Genomic DNA, 15774 nt, shown 5'->3' with positions numbered 1-15774 from the left:
GATTTTATGTTATGATGTAATTGATAAAAATGATCATGATGGATATTAGTGTGAAAATGATGTTAGATTCAATAAAAAGATGAGAATGGGTGTCGACTAGTTAATATGAAGAAGAAGGAGAAATAAGAAACAGAAATAACGGGTTAAATATATTCGAATCATGAATTAAATCAGATAAAACAAAAACGGTGGAGTGGTTAGAAGGGTTACCCGGTTAACGAGAGGTCGTGGGTTCGAATCCCGTCGCGGGCAGTTTATTTTTTTTTTAATGCTTCTAAGGTATTAATTGATATTTTAATTATTATTATCATTATTATTATTATTATTATTATTATTATGATTATTATTATTATTATTGTTATTGTTATTATTATGATTAATATAATTATTAGAATTATAATTATACTTATAGTATTAAAATCCTTATTACCATTATTATTATTATAATTATTATTAATATTAGCGTTAGTATTATTAATTTTATCATTTTGGTGTTATTATTATCATTATTATTACTAGTATTATCATTTATAAATCACTAGTATTATCATTACTAATATTGTTATTATTATTAGTATTACTAGTATTGCATTATTTTTATTAGTATTATTAATGTTATTATAAAAACTAGTATATCGAAGAAATTGAAAGTTTTAAAGATGTTGTTAAGATTATAACTATCAAATTCAAAATATGAATATAAATGTTAAAACGGAATATCATTATTATTACTAATATTAACACTATTATTACTATTATTATAAAAGGAAACAACTTTTTATTTATTATTATCAATATTATTTTATCATATAAATATTAGTTACATAAAAATATATTTAATACATATAACATAACTATATTAAAATATTTATAAATAAATATTAACTATTTATTTAAAAGTATATATAAAATAAACATACTTAATTAATTAATAAAACCTATAAATTATTAAATATAACGAGTATATCACCAATAAAAAATATGTAAACTTATTCGATTTCAATTCTATGTGTTAATATATATATAAATGATATAGGTTCGTGAATCCGAGGCCAACCCTGCATTGTTCAGTTGTTTAATGTCGTTATATGTATTTTTACTACAAAATACATTAGGTGAGTTTCATTTTCCCTTTTACGCTTTACGTTTTTGAGCTGAGAATACATGCAAATGCTTTATTAACTGTTTTACAATATTTATATGCGTGAGTTTTCATTAATCCCTTTTTAAATGCTTTCGCAATATATATTTTTGGGACTGAGAATACATGCACTGTTTTTATAACTGTTTTACGAAATAGACACAACTAATTGAAACTACATTATATGGTTGAATTATCGAAATCGAATATGCCCCTTTTTATTAAGTCTGGTAATCTAAGAATTAGGGAACAGACACCCTAATTGACGCGAATCCTAAAGATAGATCTATCGGGCCCAACAAGCCCCATCCAAAGTACCGGATGCTTTAGTACTTTGAAATTTATATCATGTCCGAAGGAGGATCCCGGAATGATGGGGATATTCTTATATGCATCTTGTTAATGTCGGTTACCAGGTATTCAATCTATATGAATGATTATTTTTGTCTCTATGCATGGGACGTATATTTATGAGAACTGAATATGAAATCTTGTGGTCTATTAAAATTATGAAATGATTATTTATGATAAACTAATGAACTCACCAACCTTTTGGTTGACACTTGAAAGCATGTTTATTCTCAGGTATGAAAGAAACATTCCGCTGTGCATTTGCTCATTTTAAAGACAGTATTTGGAGTCGATCATCGCAATGGAACCAGTTGTTGGTGACTTCGTCCAGATGGTTTAGGACGGGTCCTTTCATGACCAATGATTATAAGTTTACAAAATTAAAGGATACAACGACCTATCTAACTCAAAGTATTAATTTTGATCAAACGAGTTTAAATATCAAACAAAAGACAAGCATGAAATTTAGGATTAAACTACCCAAGCTTAGGTCGAAATCCAAAAGTATCATTTAAATATCCACAAGAGAGATGCCTCTAATCTACAAGCTTACCCTTGCGCTTATCTACACCTGAATCTAAAAAGAGTAAATAACGAGAGGGTAAGCATAACGCTTAGTGAATTCAACAATTATACATATACATATATAATTCATTTACTTTCAAACACTTACACAACTACCTCATACCGTGCTAGCAATTTAATAACCATGTAATCACAATTTATAACTAGATATTCTCAAATCACAATAAGCTATCATCACTAAAAGCATATAGTTAAGGTATAATAAGCTAATACTACTATCGTGCAACCATGGTCGACCATACACATGCTATGGTGTGATCTACAGTGGATTCACACCATAACAACAAATGAGGAAACGGTACTTACAATGACCGCTAGCGTACATATGCCTTGTATCACTATCCCTAGGTGGTGTCATACGCCTCGACATAAAACTACCTGTCACGTAAAATGTGGCATCGTACGCCTCAACTTTAGATCCACATTTCATGCCGCAAACCCGATGTAGTGTCATACGCCTTGACTTTAACCCACACTGTGTTCACCCCATACAAGCAACCAAACTATATACATACACGTATAATTATTCCACTCACCTTATCACTTTGGTGAAAGTCAAAACCAAAATCCCGCAAGCTTCAATGTAATATACCTATTACATTAATTAAACAATTATTCATACAAACAAGTTAGACTACATACCAACTCATAACCCCTATTGTAATTATGATCCATAGTGAAAATGTGACCCATTTTCACCATTAACACCCACACTAGGTCAAGACTATCACAAATCACTAATAACTAGTGATTATAGTCTAAATACACTAATTAACACAAGTCGTGAGTAATTAAATCCTCATCATGCTAGTTGGGTCACACAACACCCATTTGACCCACTTCAAGGTCAACATTCACATTTGGATCAACCATGAACCATAATAACACCCATTTCAAAAACACATAAGAGTGCTAGTGATTCAACAACCAATTAAGACTCACAAACCCCAATTTACATCATCAAACCCTAGATTATGGATCTTTAGGTTTGTGTACAACAATCTTGCCCAAAATCCCCAACTAACAAAGGAAATGGGGCTTACACCCAACACTACCAAAACCCTAACCATAACCCAAATTAGATAATAGAACTCTGATTTGGAACTTACGACAACAACACAACGTCCCCTAACTGTCAGCTAATTATCTGAGTGAAAAAAGGATAAAATGATATAAGGATAAGATTTGGTTAGTTTTGTGGCCGCAAACCCACCACTCAAGCAAAAAGACAATTGTACCCCCTTTAAAACACCAAAATAACGTCCCCTAACTGTTAGCTAAATATGCACGTCGTGCAGAAGGCCGTACACCACGCGCTATAGTGTGTTTCAGGATCAGTTTGTTACAGCAAATGACTCTCTAATCAAAACTACCTATCCCCTTTTTTTCTTAGGATATCCATTCTTTGTTCGGTTTTAATTTCGTGTCATGTTTATTTTTTAAGTAATAAAGTGAAGTTCTTGTTTTATTTCATTACTATCAAATTCGCTTATTATATGCTCAAATGTTATGTGATTTTTCCCCCTCTTAATATTGTTCAAGCATTGCATAATATAAGTATGTGGAGGGGAAAATGGAAAAACATACTAAGTGTACGAATTCTCAATAAGTATAAAATATCTAACATATGTTAGTTTTTATAGTTTTTCTTAGTTTACTTGAGGACAAGTAAAGGTTCAAGTATGGGGAAATTTGATATCGCTCAAATTATACATGTTTTATACATGCTTTCTTCACGTTATCTTGTTATTTTTACATGGTTTTTAACACATTTATAAATAAAAGTTAAAAATTCTTGTAAAAAGGTGCTTTTAGTGTGTTTGTTGAGAAAGTGTAATAAAACATGTTAGAAAGTGAAAAAAAAAAAACAAAAGAGTCAAAAAGTTAAAGTATGATCCACCGGCTAAGTATTTTAAGCCGCCATCTAAAAAAATATAATTCAGAAAGTTACAGAAATCAAGTCAGAAATCGAAGAACTTGTTGACCAAGGAAAATCAATGTAGCCGCCAGATGGGACATCCCAGCCGCTAGGGTTACTAGTATGTAAGGCTCAAGTTCAAGATAAATAAGGAAAAGATTTGATTTAATCCGGAAGGCACACAAGCTGCCGGCTGGAGTATCCAAGCCGCCAGCTAAGCAACACGGTTAATGTTAATTTGTCGTGAATATAAAGTTAAACTTGGAGATAAAGTCACCGACCCAAGGCTAGCCGCCGGCTAGACAACCTGAGCCGCCGGCTCAGCTGTTGGCTTTCGAGTATTATAAATAGAGGTCGAGTTTTGCAGTTTTCAACGTACTTTTTCATTCTCTACTTTTAAGTTATGATTATTTTAGGCTATAGGGTTAGTTTTTAGGCCTTATACTCTTTGTAATCAAGATTATTCAAGTTTCTTTCCCTTATTCAAGGTATTATCCCTTTTAATTCTTGTTTTTACTTTGATTATGTCTTTATTTAATGTTAGTTGTTTATGTTCGTCTCCAACTATGAACTAAACGTTCATAGTGGTTACTTGGAAGAAAACATCAAACATCGGGAATTCAAGATGAAGCCAGCAGCTAAGTCATCTAAGATGCCAGCTAGGACTCATAAAGCCGCCAGCTTCGTGCTCGAGTAATTACAGTTTCTGGTTTTTTCCAGAACTGTATGATTATGTTATCGTGATTATTATTATTATTATTCTATTTGCTTCTGCCATGATCAAGATTTGTGTTTGCATGCTTAATGTTAGGTAATAAGAGTAAGAACTAACTAGTATTTAATTTTAAGTAAGCTTTTACTCGATTCATCTAATCTTCTAGGTTAATCACACCGAAAAAGGTAATTGAATTGCATGAAACTTAAGTTGAGATTATTGTTAGACTTAAATGAGAAAGATGATAAATTACACTTGCATAGTAATCTTGCTATTGTTAGGCCTAGTCAAAGAACCTTTGTTTATATGTGTTTGATTGTCGACTGCATGAGAACTTGATTTAGATTTCTTTAAGCTAGTAACTGGAGATGATCTGATTAAGTTTATTAGCTTATATATTTGTCAGCCTATTGCATGTTAACTTAGTCCTCATAACAAGATTAAGGTGATATGTATTATGTGATTACTTAAATGCTATGAATTAAGATGTTAACTTTGAATACCCACCTAGTTGACATATGCTTTAGGTCCTACTTTGCATGTATTATGTGATCGATAGCTTAGCCTCTTAGGAATAGTAATTGGTCTATGATTGGTATGTACTATTTATCAATGTAAGTATGAAACTACACATTAGATTCCCTTAATTGTTGCTAAGTTCTTGTAACCACCACCTCTTTTATTATGCTATTTTTCCTCTCACTTCTATTTATTAGGATCCTTAAATAAAATACTTATTTAATCACTTCTAATTCTTTGAGACGAAAGATAATTAGTTAACAACTTTTATCCACTTCTACGCTCTCTTGGGACGATAACCTAAAATACTACACTTGACTTGGTTTTGTTGCTCGTTAGGGTGTTAAAAGTGAAATTATAAAAAAGTTATATAAATTTAAAAGTTGAAAAGAAAACTAAGCACATGCACACTTTTCGCACATCAAACATATACTTGCAATAAAACACTGAAACTGCAGATGCAAACAAAGGCACCTCATCATCCGCAACACCAATTCCTCCACCAAATAAACAAGAAAAGAAAGCAAGCACCGGCATGACAAAAAGATCACTATTCAATGAATACCAAGACAAGGAAAACAAGAAAAAGAAGTAACACATTAACAACCCTTTTGTAACCAACTAAACAGTCCTTAGTTACGTTGTAAGCAGTGTTTACTATTGTCAACTATTGTAACTATTTTGATCATGTAAATAACTAGCGCTACAAAATGAACCACCACATTCTATGTATAATAATATAAGTTTGTATTCCCAAAAACATCCTTCAAAACATACCCGCGGCATCGCACTGGCCGAACTGATGCTCGTTAATACTATTATCTGTCACCAAGTAATACGTTAAATAATAAAATATTACCAAATAATATTTGAAACAACTTTTTATACCTTTAATTTCTAATTAAAAATAAGAAAGCACAATGAAATGATTTATATTTCAAAACTTATACTTAGGAATTCATATTGCATAATTATAATATTATCTTTAACTAAACAACTAAACTTTCAACTGTTCCATACAATTTATTTAAAAAAACTTATTCTTCATGATTTCTATTTCTATGAAATTTATTGAAGTACTTTTATAGGTAAATTGTTTTAAGTTTATAAGAAATAATACCTGAAATTATGTATTATATATTCATCATAATAAGGAATCAATACCTAAAAAGGTGTAGTCAAAAGGATATATAAATCTTTTCACCAAGAGAATCCTAGGCCCGTATTTAACACGGTTCCCTTAAAAAAATTATGTCTTCTACGAATCTTCTATTTCCATGATACAACGGTCGAAGCAGTAATATAGTTACTATTCACGTTGTCGTACAACCAATGTTGAACACGTGTAACTAATATATCAATTTGTGGTGTTTTTCGTATGCAGCAAAGTTTTATATAGTTTTCTCTAAGTAATACAAACATTAATTACCAACTTCGTATATAGAATAAAAGAGGAAATGTGAAAGAACTCATCTTTAATGACAATTAGCATGTTACTTAATACTTATTAGTTATTAGATACCACATTAAGTTGCAACAAATATTATTTTTAATATTTTAACTTGTACCTTTATAACTTTTATGAGCATCAATTGTCATTCAATTCTTTATATTATTTTACATTTTATAATTTGTAAAAGTGTTCTTAAATATTTTGACATATAGGATTACTATACCTTTGTACTAATTTTGACATTTATCGTCAAAATTGATCACATATCGTGTATAAGAACATAGAAGACTTAGTGATTTCCCATGTACCGGTATGAGATGAAATTGAAAGAAGATTAGTTTCATATGTAGCTTATATATTGACTTTTAACCACAAAAGAACGAAATTTGCAAATATCGTTTATAGAATTTGTAGATACAGTTGACAATTAAGTCATGAATGCTTGCTTATACTATTTCTCTATGCATTCTAAAAATGAGAAGAAAATTGAATCAAACTTATATTTGGGACATAAAAGGCCGGTGAAGTTACATAACTTATGTATGTAGTTTATGATCATTTATTGGAGACTACGCCGGCTTATAATTTTAAAGTTTCAATATGATGAGTCGAGCGATGTTGAATCAGACAATGAATAGACGACCCAATTTATGGCAGAAAAAACGTGTTGGAGTAAGAATCAAGTTAAATAAAAAGGGTACTGCTGCTGCTATGAAACTCGCGATCGCAACCTGGACATCATTAGGTGTCGCGAGTGGGAGAGAAAAAGTCACCACTAGAATTTGTCCTTGAACAATAACTTGCGAACATGAGAGTTTTGCCGAGATGGAGCTCGCGATCGCGAGAAACGAGCTGGGCGGCCGGCAATTTCTAGAACGTGTTTTCTTGCTCCCTAAGCTATTTCCTTTACTGTTTTCTCCTATAAATAACTCAACCTGTAAAAGTAAACGATGAATTTTATCAATAAAGAACTCTCTTTGGTTGATCGATGATTAAAGTAATCATCTTTGATTACATATAACCTCGTTATATTCTAGTGTTTTATACGATTCTTGCTAGTTTTTCAATTTCTTCACATATTTTTGTTTATTGTAAGTGCGTTTGATAACTTGGGGTTATCAAGTCTTGGTAGAGCTCACCTAGTCATTTCCTAACAAGTGGTATCAGAGCTCAGGTTACGAGTTTTCGGGAACAATGGAGGAAAAGGGTAATGTGGAGATCAATCGGCTTGATGGAACCGACTTTAGTTTATGGAATATGAAAATTGAATACCTTCTCTATCAAAAGAAGCTTTACGAACCCTTAAATGGTGTTAAACCGGAAGGAATGGCTCAAATCGAGCTGGACTTGTTGGATAGGTAAGCCCCAGGAGTTGTTCGACTTTATCTGGCCCAGAACGTCGCTTACAAAATCATGGGTGAAACCACTATGGGGGGATTGCTTACGGATTTATCTAACATGTATGAAAATACATCCGTTTTAAACAAGGTTTTCTTAATCAGGCAATTGGTAATTGCTAGGATGATGGAGGGTTCCTCGGTGGCAGATTAAGTGAACGAATTTAATTTAATTTTAACCCGGTTAAAATCGGTTGACATTAAATTTGATGTGAGCTAGAGACTGTAACATCCCGCATTTTTCCGTTAAATTATTTTTTAACGCCGTCTTTTTCTTTTTAGATAATATTCCTCGTATCTAGATTCGTAACCTCCGTTAGCTAACATTCTAAATATTCTCGTTATCGGATTTTAATACGCGTTTTAAAATATTCCGTTTAGGTATTTTCCGCACCCGACTACAAACTCGAGGGACTAAAATTGACACGGGGCAAACTAGTTGACTAGGTCACCTAGTCCACCCCAATCACCACCATTCAACCATCTCCCTCTCTCTCTCTTTCTCTCTAGCAAGAACACACCCAATTTCCAAATTCATTCAATCATCATCTAAATCCGATTGGAGAAGCAAACATCAAAACAAATTACATTTTCGTGATCCTCTCTTCATCCTCTACATTTTGATACCAATATCCTCAAGTTTGGGTAACATTTCTAAAACTCTAGATTTCTCTAAATTCGTGTTTTTGACTTGAAATGTTGTTAATTAGTGTCTATGGCTCATTGTGATGTCGTGTATGTAATTTGTATGCTCGATTCGTTGTTTTTGGTGTAACTAGTTCAATATGAAAATTGATTGCTAAATCCTTGATTTTGGATGATCAAATGTTGTTAGATTGTTAAAGTGCATGTTTTAAAAGTGTTACTAGTATCATTAGCTTCGTTTTGATGTATAGGTTGATTAAGGAAACTCCAAGAACATGATTAATGATTTTGTGAACTTGGATTAGGGTTTGATGAGCTTTACATGAACTTTTGATGCGTCAAATGCTATGAGATATTGTTGTTAAGTGTTTTGTTGCAATGTGTGTTTGATTACCTTCGAAACGGCATAACATACATGTAAATTGGTTGCCCGAATCATAAAATGCGTTTTTGGAACTTGAACTTTGATTATGAATGTTTAATTACGGTTTTTGGTTGTTGTAAGTGGAAGTTTGATTGATGAAATGTGCTTAGTTGTATTCCTCGTCAAAATACCTTTCCAACGATATATGATAGGCATTATAAGTGTTTGCGGGTCAAGAGTTGGGTTGGAAAAGGTTTTGGTTCGTGCATACTTGGGAAAAACAGAAACAGACCTGCACAGATGGTGGCGCGGCGCGCCCCATCCCCGCGCGGCGCGCAGATGTGCCTGGTCAGATTCTGACCTCCTCGTCCCATTTCACGTGAAATGTTTGATGACCTACGGACCTCCGATTCACATGAAACTTGTTTTAATATACTTGTATATGAATAATTAGCATAGAAAATTTGTCCGGGACCCGACCCGAACGTGTTGACTTTTGTTGACTTTGACCGACCAAAGTTTGACTTTTTGTCAAACTTAACCAAATGATTATGCAACCCTCCTAACTTGTTTATATACTTGTACCTTGCATGAAACTTGACAATTTGATTTCACATGCTACATAATCGAGTCGTAACGAGCCATAGGACTAATTGAACAACTTTGACCTTTCGTGACTATCGTTATTGATACAACCTAATTGTTTAGGTCGAGACTAGCATTGTTCTTTGCACGTTTACTCGTTGAAGTACTTTATTAACTCTTGCGCTCAAGGTGAGATCATAGTCCCACCTTTTCAACAACTTTTATACTTTTAAATCGTGGGCTGAGAAAACATATACTTTGTTACATCTTGTACTACTTACTTTTATGTTTTGAACACAAGTGTGAAAACAAACATTCCACGTGCGAGTTAGAACAAAAATGCCTCAATTCGATTATCATTAGTTACACTTGCAGGGTGTAAGCGAGAACTTATATTGTGTGGCCATACGGGTTTAACAAACCCTCATTCGGACGGTTCGCTACCGTTATGCGGATGAAATATATTTTTGTGTTTTAGTGTGGGTTCTAGCACTGTGTGATGGGGTAACGTTGGTTAAGTTTTGATAATTGAGTGCTCGCGTATAACAACACTTTTGGAATGCAAATGATTTGGATAATCTACGTTATGGAAATACAAAATCTTGTGGTTCAAAAACAACGTTTAATACTTACTAAACCTATGATTTCACCAACGTTTTCGTTGACAGATTCTTCTATGTTTTCTCAGGTTTTGAATGCTTAGTGATACATGCTTCCGCACTCTTTTGATACTTGCTTGGATGTCGAGTATACATGCATTTTGGAGCATCTTTTAAACTTATTTAAACTGTGTCGCATAGTTTTCATTTGTACTTATAACGTTGTAACTTAACTTGTGGTCAATTACCTTTGTAAACTTTGAAACAATCTTTACACTTGAATGGATGCGACATATTTTGGGTCAAACGTCTGTTTTAAAGACTTATGACCAGGTAATGGGACCTACGTAGTCGACGCCGTCACTTGACGATTTGTCGGGGTCGCTACAAGTGGTATCAGAGACTTGGTTGTAGGGATTTAGAGTTCATTTGTGTCCACCCCGAGTCATAGGGTACATAGGTGAATCTAGACTACAACCGGCATATAGACTGAAGTAGGAATTACTTGACTATTTGTGCATTTATACTCGAACTCTTCAATCATATCTAACTCGTATTCGATCTTGATCTTACGTTGATAAATTTTGTTGACACGCCACCTTGACTTTATGAGGTAATGTTAAATGCACATGAGAATCAGGGTAATATAATTTCCGGGATTATATTACGGTGATTCATATGGACATTCCGACATTATGACATAAAGAATTTAAGGCGAGTCAAGGAAAATTTTCTCTACATCATCATTCCCTATCATGATTAGTATTATTGAGAATACTAATCAACGATATTCTTGTGTCTTGAAGGAACAATGCCTCCCCGTCGCGGACCACGTAATGAAACTTCCGAACAAGCTTTTCAACGCATGATAGCCACCGCCATAGGTGCGGCTATGGCTAGTATCTCCTCCGACATCAATAACAACCACAACCACAACAACCATGGAGCCGGTAATTCAAACGAGGGTTGCTCCTACAAAACTTTCATGGGGTGCAAACCTCACACCTTCGATGGGACCGGAGGACCGGTTGTGCTCACCCGATGGTTTGAGCAAACAGAAGCCGTTTTTAGCATAAGCGGTTGTCGGGACCAAGACAAAGTCAAATATTCCACCCACACTTTTGCCGGTATCGCCCTCACATGGTGGAATACGTATGTGCTGTCGGTGGGTATCGATGAAGCTCACACTCTCTCATGGGCCGACTTAAAGAAAAAGATGATCACCGAACACTTCCCGCGCGAAGAGACCCGTAAGCTCGAACACGAACTAAGAACTTTAAAAGCGGTCGGGAATGACCTAAAGGCATATAATCAACGATTTTCTGAGCTATCCTTGATGTGCCCAAACCTCGTGACCCCCGAACCTCTAAGGGTTGAACTTTACATGGATGGTCTTCCCAAGAACATCAAACAAGGAGTAATGTCATCCAAACCCAGTAATCACCAAGAGGCCCTGAATATGGCCCGTCAATTGATCGAAACGGTAGACGAGATTGAAGTGCCGGCACCTAAAGCCGAGGATGAGTCGGGTGACAACAAAAGAAAATGGGAAGCCCCCCAATCGAGCAACTACAACAACAACTTTGCCAAGGAACCTCTCACCCCCGTCGGCAAGAAAAGTTATGCCGGGACACGACCTTTTTGCAACAAATGCCACAAGCATCATTTTGGTGAATGTGGCAAGCTAATTTGCCATCGGTGCCAAGGTAGTGGTCATATTGCCAAGTATTGTGGAAGTACCGCCCCCGTCACTCAAAAGGGGCCCGACGCACCAAAGCCGAGTATTTGCTACAAATGTGGCCAATCGGGTATTTTAGGAATGAATGCCCAAAGAATAAAGCAAAAACCAACGCGCGCCGTTGAACTTACAACATCGACACCTAGGATGCCCGAGACGATGATGGACTAGTCACGGGTACGTTTCTCCACAACAAACCGTATATTTCATACTTATTCGATTCGAGTACCGTTAGACGTTTTATAACCAAGGATTTGACTCGTGCTCTTTATATTCCACCTCTTTCCCCCAGATACTACTTAGACGATTTAAGTGACCGACGGAAAATATTGTGTGCCTATAAATTTTATCGGAGGATATGCGTTAAGAAATTGGACTCGACACCTATAGAACTAAGGAACTCAAAACCTATTCATTAAGGAGAAATTGTTGCCCTACATTTATGTATAGATTATTGTGAACTAAGTAACTTTCGGTTGGAAACCAATACTCTCTTCCTCGTATCCATTACCTCATGATTATTTGCGTGGATCCCGTGTATTCCAAATCGACCTCCGTTCTGGTTATCATCAATTGGGGGTTAAGGGAGACGATGTCTCCTAAGCCATCTTCCGAACTCGCAACGTTAGTTGTAAGTCTCTCTTAGTACCGTCGATTTATTTAGGACTCCGTCCGTATTCATGAACCTCCTAAACCACGTATGCAAACTTATCTAGACAAATCTGTTATCGTATTTATAGATGACATCTTAACTTATTCAACTAAGTTCAATTTTCTAGACCATGATGTTAATGGTCAAGGCATTACAATCAATCTCGAAATCAAGCCACATGTAATCAGGAAACTCTACCAACTCGGACTTGTATTCGTAAAAATCTTAGATCTCGTCTGTTATTACCGAAGATTCATTTCTGACTTTTCTCGTGTTACACGACTTTTAAACTCGTTAACTCGCTAAGGAAAACTTTAAACCTCTCCGTGTTCGCACCTTGAGCGTGATTCTTCACACCAACATTTCTAGTTAAAAATCGTATAGCAACAGATGGAACTCAAACATGGAAATATTTCTACCTGAACGCCGAAAGGCATACTCCCTCGACTCGAAATCAACGGAACGGAAATTCGTTATTTTGCACGAAGAATTCGAATACTAAATTGTGGATCCGATCAATATTCTTGTCATCACGTACCACACTACATACCTCTGTTATTTCACCGTTACCGTCTGATATTACTGGAAATTAAGATAACACACAATCCAACGATACTTCACTCTTCTTTGACTTAACGCCCTTGTATTTCTGATAATCGGCCAACTATTATTCAACCCCGAACTATACAACCACGTGTACTATCTCGTTTCTCTTTCAGACTTCAACTTTTGACAACTAGGGGCACGTTATGGCAACCTCGAGATGCAAGCTCATCCTATTCTAAGTTCTCATTTCACTCCTATCTTTATCGCTCGCATTTCCGTTTAAAGAAACTCCTTGTAACATTTCTCCATGGATAGAGAAATTCATCATATTACATTAGTATTCGCCACGAGGGTGAATAGTCCTAACGAACATTTTTCGAACCCTAACTGACTTGTTCAAACGTATCTTAATAGATTCTATTCCAACACGGTGTATCTTTGTCAATTATTCCGTATCGGAATACTCGTTTCACTTCTAGTTTTACAAAAAAAAAAAAAAAAAAAAAAAAAAAAACCTTGGAGACCCGCTTAGACATGAGTACCGCGTACCACCCACAAACAGACGAACCGAACAAACGAACGATTTACGTCTTCGAAAGACATGTTTCAAACTTGCATGGTCGCTTTTAGTAGATCCCTCTTACAACAGTAGTTACCACTCGTGTGTTCACACGCACTTTCCGAAACCCTATATGACCGCTAATGTCATACCCCTATTCGTTGGACCAAAGCATGTGGCAAACAAAACACCGAATCTTAACTCATCCAAGAAACAACAATTGAGATAATCCAAGTCCGAGAAGGGCTCGAGACGACCCGTAGTCGCCCAAAAGAGTCATACCAAACTTAGATGAAAACCTCACAAATCCCAGTGTGTAACCGTGTAATATTGAGAAACCGCACCTTGGAAAGGTGTAATCCATTTTGGGAAATCGAGAAAGGCTATATCCGCAATATCGAACCTTTTGAAACCTTGGGGCGTATTGGAACCGCTTCCTATCGTTTAGAACTTCCGACTCAATTAAGTTTCCGTTTACCCTACATTTCGTGTAACAAACTTAGAAACGTGTCCTGCGGAACAGGAACGTGCAATCCTTCTAGATACACCAACTATTGATGACAAACTCCTCCTCATAGGAAAAACCGGCTGAACTTGTGGATCGTAAAACCAAGCCCTAATACAACGTAACACCCCGACTATCCGGATTCGTGGAATGTCCAAGAAAGTACCTTCACTCATTCGTAGAGTTACTACTCTAAGTCTCGAGTAAGAGATATCGACTACTACTTCCAACTAAATTTCGGGACGAAATTTCTTTTGAGGTGTGGATAATGTAACATCCCGCATTTTTTCGTTAAATTATTTTTTAACGCCGTCTTTTTCTTTTTAGATAATATTCCTCGTATCTAGATTCGTAACCTCCATTAGCTAACATTCTAAATATTCTCGTTATCGGATTTTAATACGCGTTTTAAAATATTCCGTTTAGGTATTTTCCGCACCCGACTACAAACTCGAGGGACTAAAATTGACACGGGGCAAACTAGTTGACTAGGTCACCTAGTCCACCCCAATCACCACCATTCAACCATCTCCCTCTCTCTCTCTTTCTCTCTAGCAAGAACACACCCAATTTCCAAATTCATTCAATCATCATCTAAATCCGATTGGAGAAGCAAACATCAAAACAAATTACATTTTCGTGATCCTCTCTTCATCCTCTACATTTTGATACCAATATCCTCAAGTTTGGGTAACATTTCTAAAACTCTAGATTTCTCTAAATTCGTGTTTTTGACTTGAAATGTTGTTAATTAGTGTCTATGGCTCATTGTGATGTCGTGTATGTAATTTGTATGCTCGATTCGTTGTTTTTGGTGTAACTAGTTCAATATGAAAATTGATTGCTAAATCCTTGATTTTGGATGATCAAATGTTGTTAGATTGTTAAAGTGCATGTTTTAAAAGTGTTACTAGTATCATTAGCTTCGTTTTGATGTATAGGTTGATTAAGGAAACTCCAAGAACATGATTAATGATTTTGTGAACTTGAATTAGGGTTTGATGAGCTTTACATGAACTTTTGATGCGTCAAATGCTATGAGATATTGTTGTTAAGTGTTTTGTTGCAATGTGTGTTTGATTACCTTCGAAATGGCATAACATACATGTAAATTGGTTGCCCGAATCATAAAATGCGTTTTTGGAACTTGAACTTTGATTATGAATGTTTAATTACGGTTTTTGGTTGTTGTAAGTGGAAGTTTGATTGATGAAATGTGCTTAGTTGTATTCCTCGTCAAAATACCTTTCCAACGATATATGATAGGCATTATAAGTGTTTGCGGGTCAAGAGTTGGGTTGGAAAAGGTTTTGGTTCGTGCATACTTGGGAAAAACAGAAACAGACCTGCACAGATGGTGGCGCGGCGCGCCCCATCCCCGCGCGGCGCGCTGATGTGCCTGGTCAGATTCTGACCTCCTCGTCCCATTTCACGTGAAATGTTTGATGACCTACGGACCTCCGATTCACATGAAACTTGTTTTAATATACTTGTATATGAAT

Source organism: Rutidosis leptorrhynchoides, chromosome 2, assembly GCF_046630445.1.
Source record: "Rutidosis leptorrhynchoides isolate AG116_Rl617_1_P2 chromosome 2, CSIRO_AGI_Rlap_v1, whole genome shotgun sequence".
Lineage (NCBI taxonomy): Eukaryota > Viridiplantae > Streptophyta > Magnoliopsida > Asterales > Asteraceae > Rutidosis > Rutidosis leptorrhynchoides.
The sequence above is the reverse complement of the archived record's forward strand: the minus strand, read 5'-3'. Positions refer to the sequence as shown.